An 11,298-nucleotide genomic window follows, 5' to 3' on the forward strand; every position below is an offset into this window, starting at 1 on the left:
GAAAATCATGAGCAAAACTTGCGGTGGTTCCCCAGGTTGATAGGAGGTCATCGCTAATAAATTCTCTATCATTTAAGAAAATTCTAATATTATAACGAGTCACTGTGGGGAATATACAGCTGCTGCCTTCTCACCCCATACAGGCACCGTGCAGCGTACCCCTGAGCCTCCTCCCGAGGAGGGTTCAGTGCTCCTGCTTTGCAAACTGTCTTTTTGGTGTGTGCACAATAAACTCCTACCAATTACTAATTCACTGGTTTTACCTGTGTTATTTATGAACTTTTGACAATGTGAATGTTCTATACACTTCAATCAAAAGACACAGAATCTCAAACTTGATGAAAAAAACCCCACAAAATCCAATTATATGTTGCCAACAAGAAAAACACTTTAGATTCAAGGATGCAAATAGCTTGGGCATAAAAGGATGAAAAAAGATATTCTCTGCAAACAGTAATTGTGAAGGAGCTGGAGTGACAATATCACAGAAAACAGACTCAAAGACGAGAAATATTGCTAGAATAAAGAGGGTCAGTTCATAATAAAAAGGGTCAATATACTAGGAATGCATAAAAATTATTAACGTATAAACAACTAACAACAAAGCCGCACATCTAATATTAATCAAAGGATAATAGACACAGTGTGTGTAATCCCTGCCTCCCGCCGCTCCCCATCTGTCGAGGCGAGCACTGGTACAAGGTCCCCTGACAAAGCTTGCAGAGCTGCCTCGTCCGGGAGCCGGCGGTGTGTGGGGACGGGTACAGACGCTGCTGCTCTGACGGACGGGCGAGAAGACCAAGCAAAGAAAGGAAGCGGAGGGGCTACAGAGCAATCAGGACGACAGGGCTGGGGAGGGCAGAGGAAGTGCTCTGTACTGCAGTTTCAGAAGCCAAAGTCCGTGCCCTGGCTTTATGCCGACAGTACTCGGGAAGGAGGGGAGACAGGGATGATCATCCGTACGCACAGCTGAGAAAACAGAGACCCTCAGAAGTGAAGGACTTCCCAGGAGTGAGTTTGTGACCGAACCAAAACTATCAGCCGTTTCCCCAGACGCCTAGGCTGACATCCGCTCGGTCAGATCACACCATGCTCCGAGCGAGGGGTCCCTCCTGACTGTCCCTCGCGGGGTGATGCCAAACTCAAGCTATCCCTCAGACCGGCTCCTTAGGAAGCCCGAGACACAGGACATGCCTCTGGCCCCCTGCGTCTGTTATCCGAATGGTGTTTGTCGGGGGCCTGGCAAGGGCCAGGGGCAGTGCCGACGTGTATCTCCCCCTCATCCATGTGGGTGTAGCGGGTCTAGGTGACGTGACCTACAGGAAGCAGCTCACTGAACCATGTCTCTGCCTCAGGCTGGGTGTGAGGAGCTAAAGAAACAGGGGTGATTAGCAGACAGCCCTGGGTGCTCAAGATATTTTCAGGAGAGAGAGCTCCCTCCCTTTCCCCATGGATGCCCTTGACCTTGACAAAAACAAGACGAGGCAGAAATGAAAGTGGGCAGAGCCTCAGTGGTGGAGGCCGTAATACCGTGAGCTTCCGAAGGCCCCCCTACCTCGGCCTCCTGCCCATAGGCTTCTAGGGAGGATCCAGAGGCAGCTCGAGACACCGAAAGCCCATCAGCCACAGACATCAGTTTTAGCAAATTGATGACTTCATGGGGGGCGGGGGTGTTCTCCACAGAGGACTAGAAAGGTGACAGGGAGAGCCAGGCCCATTGGATGCCAGGAAGTCCACAAGGAAACCTGGCAAGTGCATGCACCCAGTCCAGTCACAGCCCAGCTATGCAAATTTAGGCAAGTTATTTGAATCCTCGTTGCTTTGACTCCCGTTTTTGTAATAACTACATTGCAGACGTACCCAGATTTTGAGAAACTATATAAAATGCTTCATGCAGTGCCTGGCTTTGGAAGGCACCCAACACACGATGGCCAATCCCGGTAAACTATGAACTGATGGACCCGTAGTCAATGGTTTATTATTGGTCTGCATAAAATTCCTGAATGTGATAGGATACAGTTTATCATTAGTCCTATATTAAAAATGGGTTTATGTAAGTATTGCCGGTCATTTAGTTTCTAGACTCAAAACACACTGACTTCCACAGCAAGGGGGTGGTGAACGGTGGTACCTGCCATGACCTCCATTGGCTGAAGTGTCTTATCTCAGGATAAGACACTCATCGGCTTGTTGAAAAGATTAAATGAGTTTCTACTATTAGCACCATTTGTTCCTGAGAGGTACTTCCTGTGAAACTGTGCGTGGATGGCCCCCTGGGGACGTTAGGTGAGGATGGGGGCAGGGACAGAAGCCTGGCTGGCAGGGAAGAGACTCCCCTTTATTCCTGGGCCAGTAAGGAAGCAAACACAGCAAGGTTCTGGTCGAAACCACTGTGCTTGCCTGGATCTCCGTTTCTGGCCCAGAGCAGATTGATTTGATGGTAAAAGTGGCCCACAGAGTATTTGGGGACCTGCAATGGGAAGGCTGTGTCTTTGATTCTGTAGTTGGCGTGAAATCCCAGAGGCGGGGACTTCTTGGATGAGCAGGGTCCCAGGAGCACCGTGCAGTTGCTACACGCTTAGGGAACGTGAGAGGGTTTAGTGCTCTCCCACGACGCTCGAAAGCCCCTCCTCCCGAATTGGTGTCGACTGTTGCTGCCGTCTGCTTTTTCTCCTGGGTCCCGCCAATGATCGTGGCGGCAGTCCCTGAGTTCGGTGGCAGAAAGCAAATACCAGCAAGGAATTCCATTACCTGGGAAGAGAAGGGACGCATGCACGGTTTTGCTGTTCTGAAGCATTAGAAAAACTGCAAGACGGTGGCTCTGTTGCCTTTAATATGTATCGTGCCAAGCGGCACAGCGGATAAAAAAATGTCTGTTCCTGATGCACATACGCTTTGTAGGGTAGAAGGGCAGCTACCTTGTTTCTCTTCTTCAGATTTCAGAAGGCGGGAACCGAGGGCGCAGGACTCAGTGAGCTGAACCCGAGGAGCTCATCTGCACCCAGACCCACTCAGACGGAGAGACTGTGAGTCTGATCCCACGGCAGATGAGATTTGGGGCATCGCATGAAGCGAGAAAGCAGGAGGAATGAAAATAAGCTGAGCGAGAGCCTGGATCGTGGTGCTTTTAAATTGTGTCTGCACATTTCTGACATTCCTCCTATCATAAAAAGGAGGGCCCTCAATCGCTTCTCTGTGAAGATGAGTAGGACGGGTCAGAAGAGACCCCGCGTGACCTCCGAGCTTGCGTCTTAGAAGTGACAGAGCTTCTGTCTGGTCGTCTGTCCTTGGGACCCTCACTGGGAACCTAGCAGCGGTTGAACCCACATCCACAGACAGAACGATCAGTGGTTCTGACTCATCACTAAATGGGAGCGGTCAGGTTGTTCCTCTAGCCAGAGTTTCCAGAAGACTCCAGGCACATCCACCTCTCCTGGGCTCCTGAGCCAAGCCAGGCGCTTCTTCTCTCTGGTTCCTTCTCTTGTCATATTTCCCTGCATGGCCTCCTTACCCGGACTTTGCCATCGGTCCTCTGATCACACCATGGACCTTGGTCTGTGTACCTTCCAGCCAGGACACTCACTGACCATCGCAAAGGGCCACACTAACTTGTAACTGAGTTTTCCAGGACAGTGATTCCTAAGTGAGGGGGAAACCCTACCCTTATAAATGATGTTCTTTATGGTAGAGCTTTGTCCCCGTTAATTCCCAGGGGTATCCTCTCAAGACGGTGAGTTTTCTCCGTGGCTGGACTTGGCTCCCTGTCACACCGAGTGATTGATCTTTGCAGCTGGAAGCATTTAAACCACCAGACTGAGACTCTGGGTCTAATCCTGTCCTTGGAGAGGGAAATCACACGGGGTCCTGGGCCACAGAACAAGGACGTGATTCAGGATGGAGAACTCACCCCTGAAAGTAGTCTTCTGCCGTTGCCCTGGAGAGCCGGCTGCATGAGCACCAGTTTCTGCTAGCCCGTGTCTCACTCGCCTTCCAGGGGCTGAGACTATTACTGCAAACTGTCCCCTAAGGCCTGAGGTCTTACAAGGCTTTCCTTTCCTCTACACCTTTCTAACAACTGGAACGCTGTTTGTGAAATTCATTCTCTGTGATTGCTCCATTCTCTTTTCCAGATCACAATGACCACTCTTATGGCATTTCTTCTTTTATCGACCATTGAGGCATTTCTTGCTGTCTGCCTCACTGTTGCGGTTTGCTGAGATTCGCGTTATGGAATCCCCGAGCCAGGCCTCACACCGCACAGACTAAGCCCTTCTTACAGAGCAGAGGTAGCTAGGACATCCCCCACCCCTGGGCTCACGTGACCACCCCGTAAACGTTGCTGAGCGAGTGGACAATACGATAGAGGGTAATGCTTTTCCTACACGAGAACAGGCGGCCAGTGAGCGTGCCTCCTCCACTCGAATGAATCCCCTTCCCATCCCTGCCCAGGTTCACTGTCAGCTTCACCCGTCTCACTACCGACACGGCCTGGCATAGCCGATGAGCCCGAGCCAGCCGGCCCTGGAGTCACACTCCTCCTCCCGAGTCAACTGCCCGCCAGAGCTAATGAGGGTGATCTCCTTAGAACACTTATGAAGGTCATTGGGAGCTAAAAGCATTTATTGCCCTGCTTACAACTGTGGTGAGCGAGTGATGTTGAGATTCACTCTTCTTCAATGACTGGGTAGCGGCCAGATTCCATGACTAGACAAATCATTAGAATCCAGGTCTGCCCAGGAGTGAGGGGGCAGCTCCATCACTCACCACATTGTTCAGACCACAAATAAATGTAGAAATAATCTCTGAACCTGTTTCCCTTCAAACCCACATCCAATCCAGGGCAAAGTTCTCCCGGCCTCATCTTCAAAGTGTGCCCTGAATCCGACTGCTCTCTCCCTGTTCCCTGCTACACCAGCCTAAGCCCCGTACTTTCCTGCCTGGCCTCCCAGCTGCTCTCACGGGCCCCACACCTGCCCCCTTTGTTCTGTTTCCCACAAACGCCCTGTCACACAGGCCAAGTCCCTCCACGGCTCAAATAGGTGCACCCACTCCCCATCAGAATCACATCTATGGCCCAAGAGACAAATCATGAAACCCTCTCTCTCTCTCTCTGCCGTCAGTTCCTACAGCCCCTACAGCCCCAACGGGACTCAAACACTTTGCTGTTATTTGAACTCCGAGGTCATTCTCCCCGAAGGCACTCTCGCCGACATCTCACGGCTCCAGTTCCTTCTTGGAATCTTCCTTCGAATTTAAATGTTGTTCTGTATCTGCAATCCAAAGAGACCTCTCCATGAATTATGATTTGCTCCTTGGGGTCAACAAAGGAACTTCTGCCAACCTCAAAGCCTACAATACAGACTTACAAATAGTTGAAAACAGGGGTCATGTTTTTCACGGTTCTTAATCATTTATTTGGATCTCTCCATTCATAATTCCCAGCATGAACACACTACTCCAACGTGGGTGGGATGGTCTCCTTCTATGTACTAGAACCGCAGGGCAGCCAGAGACCGAATTAGCTCATGTGATTAGAACGACACTGTTGACCAAAGAATCATGCGTTTACGGTGGACTGCAACTCCTGGTCTTTCTCACTCATGCGCCTGGTAAGCTGTGTCTCTCTTTCCTGCCCGTGTGTTTCAAAGTAGCCTTCGACCCTTCACCTTCAATTAAGTGTAGCATCTAATTATCCAGCCTGTATGGATGGCCTAGGACCAAAAAAGCACGACCAGGGAAAATGAGGAGGGGGAGGCAAAGGTCGAAGGAATGCAGAAAATGTGGTGGTACCGTATAATGAAGAGAGTAACCAGCTGAAGGGAAGGACTGTAAGATGGTGTAGCTGAGGTATGGGGACAGCTTAGACCCCAGTGTCACTGCCACCAAGAGAACCCCTGTCAATGCGAGGTGGAAGGAGAGGCCGTGCAAGAGCGGCCTGCAGGAGGTCCACTCAACCCACATCCGACAGTGCTGTGAGTGAGAAATAGGGGCTTTCTACATCAAAGGTTTGAGCAGCTAGGGTTTATTTGCTACTGCAGCAGAGCCCGCTCTGCTCTGCTATACACTAGGTCTCAGGATGCGGCCCCAGCGGAGAGAGACCCGCGAGGAGGGCAGCCCCGCTGAGGATACAGCAGGTGCCAAGGCCTGCGTATTAGTAGGACAGAGCCAAGCAGATGCAGGACGTTTACCCTTTTCCTCCGAAGTCACCCAGAATAATTTTTGCCAACATTAAATCATGTAAATCATTTTGCATGTTATTAGTCCTAATGATTTTTCAGTCCATTGTGACATATTTCAGGCGTCTCCATCAAATGTCAAGAAATGAAATGTCAGACTCTGAGTTGCTTTGCATAAGCAGTGAGAGGACATCATGCACAAAGCCTGCCAACCAGAAAAGAGCTTTGGACTGGGGGCCAGGCTGTTGCTAATCCCAGCTCCGGGCCAAGGTCACTACCACATAGCAGTTGGGCCGTTACTGTGAACAATGAAGTCAGAAAAGACTATCTTAATGGTTTCCTCTAGTTCTGACACTGTGTACTATTGGGATTCTCACACACTCTGGTGAGTAGTATCTCCTAAAGGTCGCCACGCTGTATTGCCCAAGAAAGCTCAACAAAACAAACTGATTGAACACATCTGCAGCTACATATTAGCAAAGCAGCAGCTCTTGGAAACCCTGCCAGGAGATTTCCACACCCCTGTACATGGTGGGGTACTGGGAATGCTGGCTTTGGCCTCATGAGATGTGCTGAAGGCAGCCTTGGTCATAGATCTTCCAAGAGAGGAGGATCTTCCCAGTTTGCTCACAAGAATGCTCTGGTTCAGCCTTGTAGACATCTGGCCCCGCAATCTGGTCCTTGGGCAAATCACTTAACCTCTCTGAGCCTGTTCTTCATCTGTAAAATAGATATAATAGGATTTACTCTGCATGATGGTTGTATGTATTAAATGAAGGTCTATGTATGAAAACCTCTAACAAAACCTATTTCGTGGAGTAAGCCTTTATAAAGTTATGGCTCAGTTGGGGTGCCTGGGTGGCTCAGTCGATTAAGCACCCAACTCTTAATTTCCACTCAGCTCATGATCTCAGGGTTGTGAGATTGAGCCCCATGTCGGGCTCCATACTGGGCGTGGAGCCTGCTTAAGATTCTCTCTCTCCCTCTGCCCCTACCCCTGCTCCTCCCCACCTCTCTCTTCCTTTCTAAAAAAAAAAAAAAAAAAAAAAAAGTTATGGCTCAAACCAAAACACTGCTTAAATCTGTTTGCATTTTATCTGTTGCTATACCATAGGGAATGACTTCTCTAACTTCTGTATCCACTGCCTAAAGAAGTATTTTTTCTCATTATTTGTCCTAAAGCTAACTATTTCAAACTATCCAAAAGGCCCTCTTGTTCTGCTATTTTTGGATTTTGAGATGTTCCTATTCAGCATTTCCATTTACTTCATGACTTCACAGACTTTGATAGGTTTTAATTTTCAGCCTTCTTCTTCTAGCTTGAAGTTTTGTTCTTTTTAGTTTATCCTCATAAGACAGCTTCCTTATCCTCTTGATCACTTAAAATGTTCTTCTTTGGGTCATCTTCAGCACGATTATGTCTTTCTTAAGAAGAAGCCCTGACTGTCAGCTTAGAAACAGAGGATGGGAGGGAGACAAAACAGGGAAGAGTAAATGAGATGTGAAATTGATGTTCTGAAAATATGAATAACATGTTAATTGCCAATTGAGTGGTAGACACATTGATGTGCCCCCGCCCCCAATATTCTGATAGAGTATTAGAAAGGGGAGCTTCCTTAGAGGTCATCTAGTCTGGTGTTTGCCACACGTGCTCATTCATGAGCATCACCTGGACCATTTGCTAAATTACAGATCCCAAGGCTCTGTGTGCACCTGCGCCATCATATGGTGGCCACAGACCACAGACCCAATTATGCACTTGAAATGTGGCTACTCCCAAGTGAGTTGTGTTGTCTGTGTAAAATGCACACTAGATTTCAAAGACTTAGTACAAAGAAAGAATGCAAAATGTCTCATTATTATTCTATATTGATTACATGTCGAAATGATATCATTTTTAAATATATGGGTTTAAATAAAAGATATTAGAATTAATTTCACTTATTTATACTTTTTTTTAATATGGCTGCTAGAAAATGTGAAATTACATGTATGGCTCATATTATACTTCTATCAGACAAATCTGGTCCAGACATACTGAATCAGAGTCTCCATGGGTACAGGTAATGCCTATCAAGCATTCCTAGTGACTCTTACAACCAGGACCATTGGGGTAGCCCAAACGTTTGGGCTGTTTTGCTCTGTGATGTATCACCAGTGCTTAGACCAGTGTCTGGCATGGAGCCCCTTATAAGTCTATGTTGAGTAAATGAATGGATGATGAGTGGGGCCACAATGCTCATGAAGCTACATGCATCATTTCAACTTGCCAGCAGGCAGGGCTGCTCCCTCTGTTCTCGAGACTGTAGAGAACAGGAGCATTGACCTACAAGGGAAAGCAAAACACACATCACAGGTCATCTAGCATCTATCCATTGCTTAGGAGAACACAACGCAAACCCCATTAGCATCTTTGCATGCAAATGTGGCGTTCAGGTCATCCTTTCAATAAGTGTCCTAAGAATAATTTGTACCTCTAAGAAACATAATCACCATCACAGGCTTTTTTTCAAGTTCCACCTGTTGGAAATACTGCCTCCTCTCCCCAAAATGAAGAGGACAATGGTTTTTTTCTAAACTACCTAAGCTGCTCAGCACCCAGAGGATTGACGCGCAGCTCCTTCTGGGGCTAATGGTTTCTATTTTTAATCACTGCTGTGTGCACAAAGAAAAAGCTTTGAAATAAGTTGTTTTGCAGAACTATAAACAGCCTCTGGCTTCTGCATGTGAATGTGACAGGGCAGTAAACTTTTCAGAAATCAGGAATGACAAGGGAACAACTGCATTTGAATCACCGGGCAATAACAACAACAACAAAAAAAAACCAAAACAAAACCTAATTACTTTCCTGATCCTCTGTGTCCTATAAATTACCCAGCAGGCAGTTCCAAGTAGGAAGCACCATTTCATAGGATCATTACCAAGTGATGGAGGGGATCTTCCATGTGGGCAAACATTCAGTAAGACGGGAGGGTGACTCATAGACCATTCTGTCCATTGTTAGGATCAGTCCCCACCTGCCTCTGTGCAAGCCGACATAATCCATTGTCACACCACTGCAGAAAAATCTAGTTGCAACCTTGTTCCCCCAGCCCCTCTGGAATTGCTCACCCGCATACTCAGCTTTGATTACCTAACACTTGGAGGGAGGAACACAGAACAGATGAAGCCGGCGTTCAGCTTTTAGTAGAATGGAAATTTGTCCGTTCAGTCACATGCCTCTAGTGATCTGGGGACCGCCTAGTCCCAGGGCTCACCCCAAAGAGCCCAATTACACTGAGTGGGAAGCCCAAGAATCTGTATGGTTTAGTAAGCTCCCCCAAGTGATACCTATGCCCAGGAAGCTTTGAAAATTAAAAAAAGACCAGTATAGAATCATGTTAGCCACACTAAGTTTTGTTAATGCAAAGCTGAACTATGTGCACGTACAAAGAAAAGTTTCATGTTCCTTCCCGGTCCCAACACAGGACCTTTCCCTCTGCTTCTGAAGTAGCAGGGACAGTTCTGGTAGGAGGACTATCTATGTGGTAGCAGGGCTCCAGCAGACAGTCTCACTAAAGAACGCCCTTCCCAGATTCCCTGATGTGAACCAAAGCTCTGCAACTTTCCTTTGGGCATTCTGCTACTAACCAGTCGGAATCAAATCGAGCCGGTCATGCCCCTTGGGCCCTGTGCCCTCCCCACCCTGTAGAGCCTCCACTGATAACCATTCAGTGTCCTGGTCTAGCATAGGCAAGCCTCCCCCCCATTCTGTGGCCCCATGTACTATGGGGCCACTGCGCCTTGCGTCCCATTCCTAGACATGTTGGTGCTCACCACAGATGAGGAATCTCAGTGATGGGTACTGTCCAGGACAGCGTCTATCGTTGTGTGCTTTGTCTGAATCCAGAAGGTCAGGTTGACCAGGGGAGGGGAGGGCAAGGGGCACTCAGGTGTAGGCTATAGAAATAGGGATTTGGCATTAGTACCCCTGGGTTACATAAACAACAAAGTAATTCATCAATCTGTCTCTGTCTCTCTCTCCATGTGCATGCGTGCGCGCGTGCGTGCGTGTGTGTGTGTGTGTTCTGTGTCTTCTTCAAGATTCTTCATCAGGAGCTCCAACTTCACCCTATTTTCAACCAAGCAATGCCTCTCCTCAGGTGGGTCTTTACATTATGTCCCCCACCCCTGAGCTCCTGCAGACTGCCCCTCTCTGGGGGTCCTGCTCCCCTCCGAGAGGTCCCCTTAGAACAGACCCGTTGTAAGACAACCCCAGGCATCCCTCATACAGGGACTGTTCAGAGAATGGGAAGCTTCACTTCCCATCATGGAGTCCCAGCCATGTCATCCTGCCTTCGAGCCTCCCGGGGAGATATCAGATCCAGGCCATTGGGCACGTTTCCACGGACTTGGGAAGCCTCCTTGCAGTTTTCTTGAATAAAAAACTCATCCCCCATCATCACGAGGGTGGTCCAGGGGCAGAGCGGAGGGGAAATGCCCCATGACCCTGACAACCTCCCCGAGGAGTTTTCGTCCTCACCCACCCCCTTCCACCTCACCGTCTCTTAGGGCTGGAGATCAACAAATAACTAACATCGATTAACCAGTTTAAGTTCATTCCTCAAGCAACTGGTAGGTGATCTAGCTCCTCTCTTTAAAACACACGGATGCTTTTTGTGTTCCTAGCCTTTGGGGCCTCGGCCAAAACTAACAAGAACCTTGTGTTAATATCCTGTTTCTCATATATAATTATAATTCAAGGTGATATTTATTCTAATGGAAACATGTATTTATTGCAATAGAGTTATCAGGGAATCTAGGAGCGAACACAGGAAGGACTGTCTCACCTTGTCTGGGACAATTCGGGGAATCTTTACAGAGGGAGTGATATCGGAGCGGAGTCTGAAGGTTGAACAGGAGGAACTCGGGCTCTGGGTGTAGACAGGGTACTATTTCAGGCCTGACACAGCCAAATTCGCCCCTGACTGTGACAGCTCATGCTTCTGAGAAGGATTCAGAAATGATTTCCAGAGCCTGCCACACAGTGGTTGTCAGGTCATGTGTAGGGAAAGGAAAGGGGAATGGGGTTAATCCGGATGGATTCCAACAGACCGGATAGAGAGAAGCGACACCCGGCATA

The sequence above is a fragment of the Leptonychotes weddellii genome, chromosome 12 (genome assembly GCF_054177405.1).
Source record: "Leptonychotes weddellii isolate Sample4059 chromosome 12, ASM5417740v2, whole genome shotgun sequence".
NCBI classification, from domain to species: domain Eukaryota; kingdom Metazoa; phylum Chordata; class Mammalia; order Carnivora; family Phocidae; genus Leptonychotes; species Leptonychotes weddellii.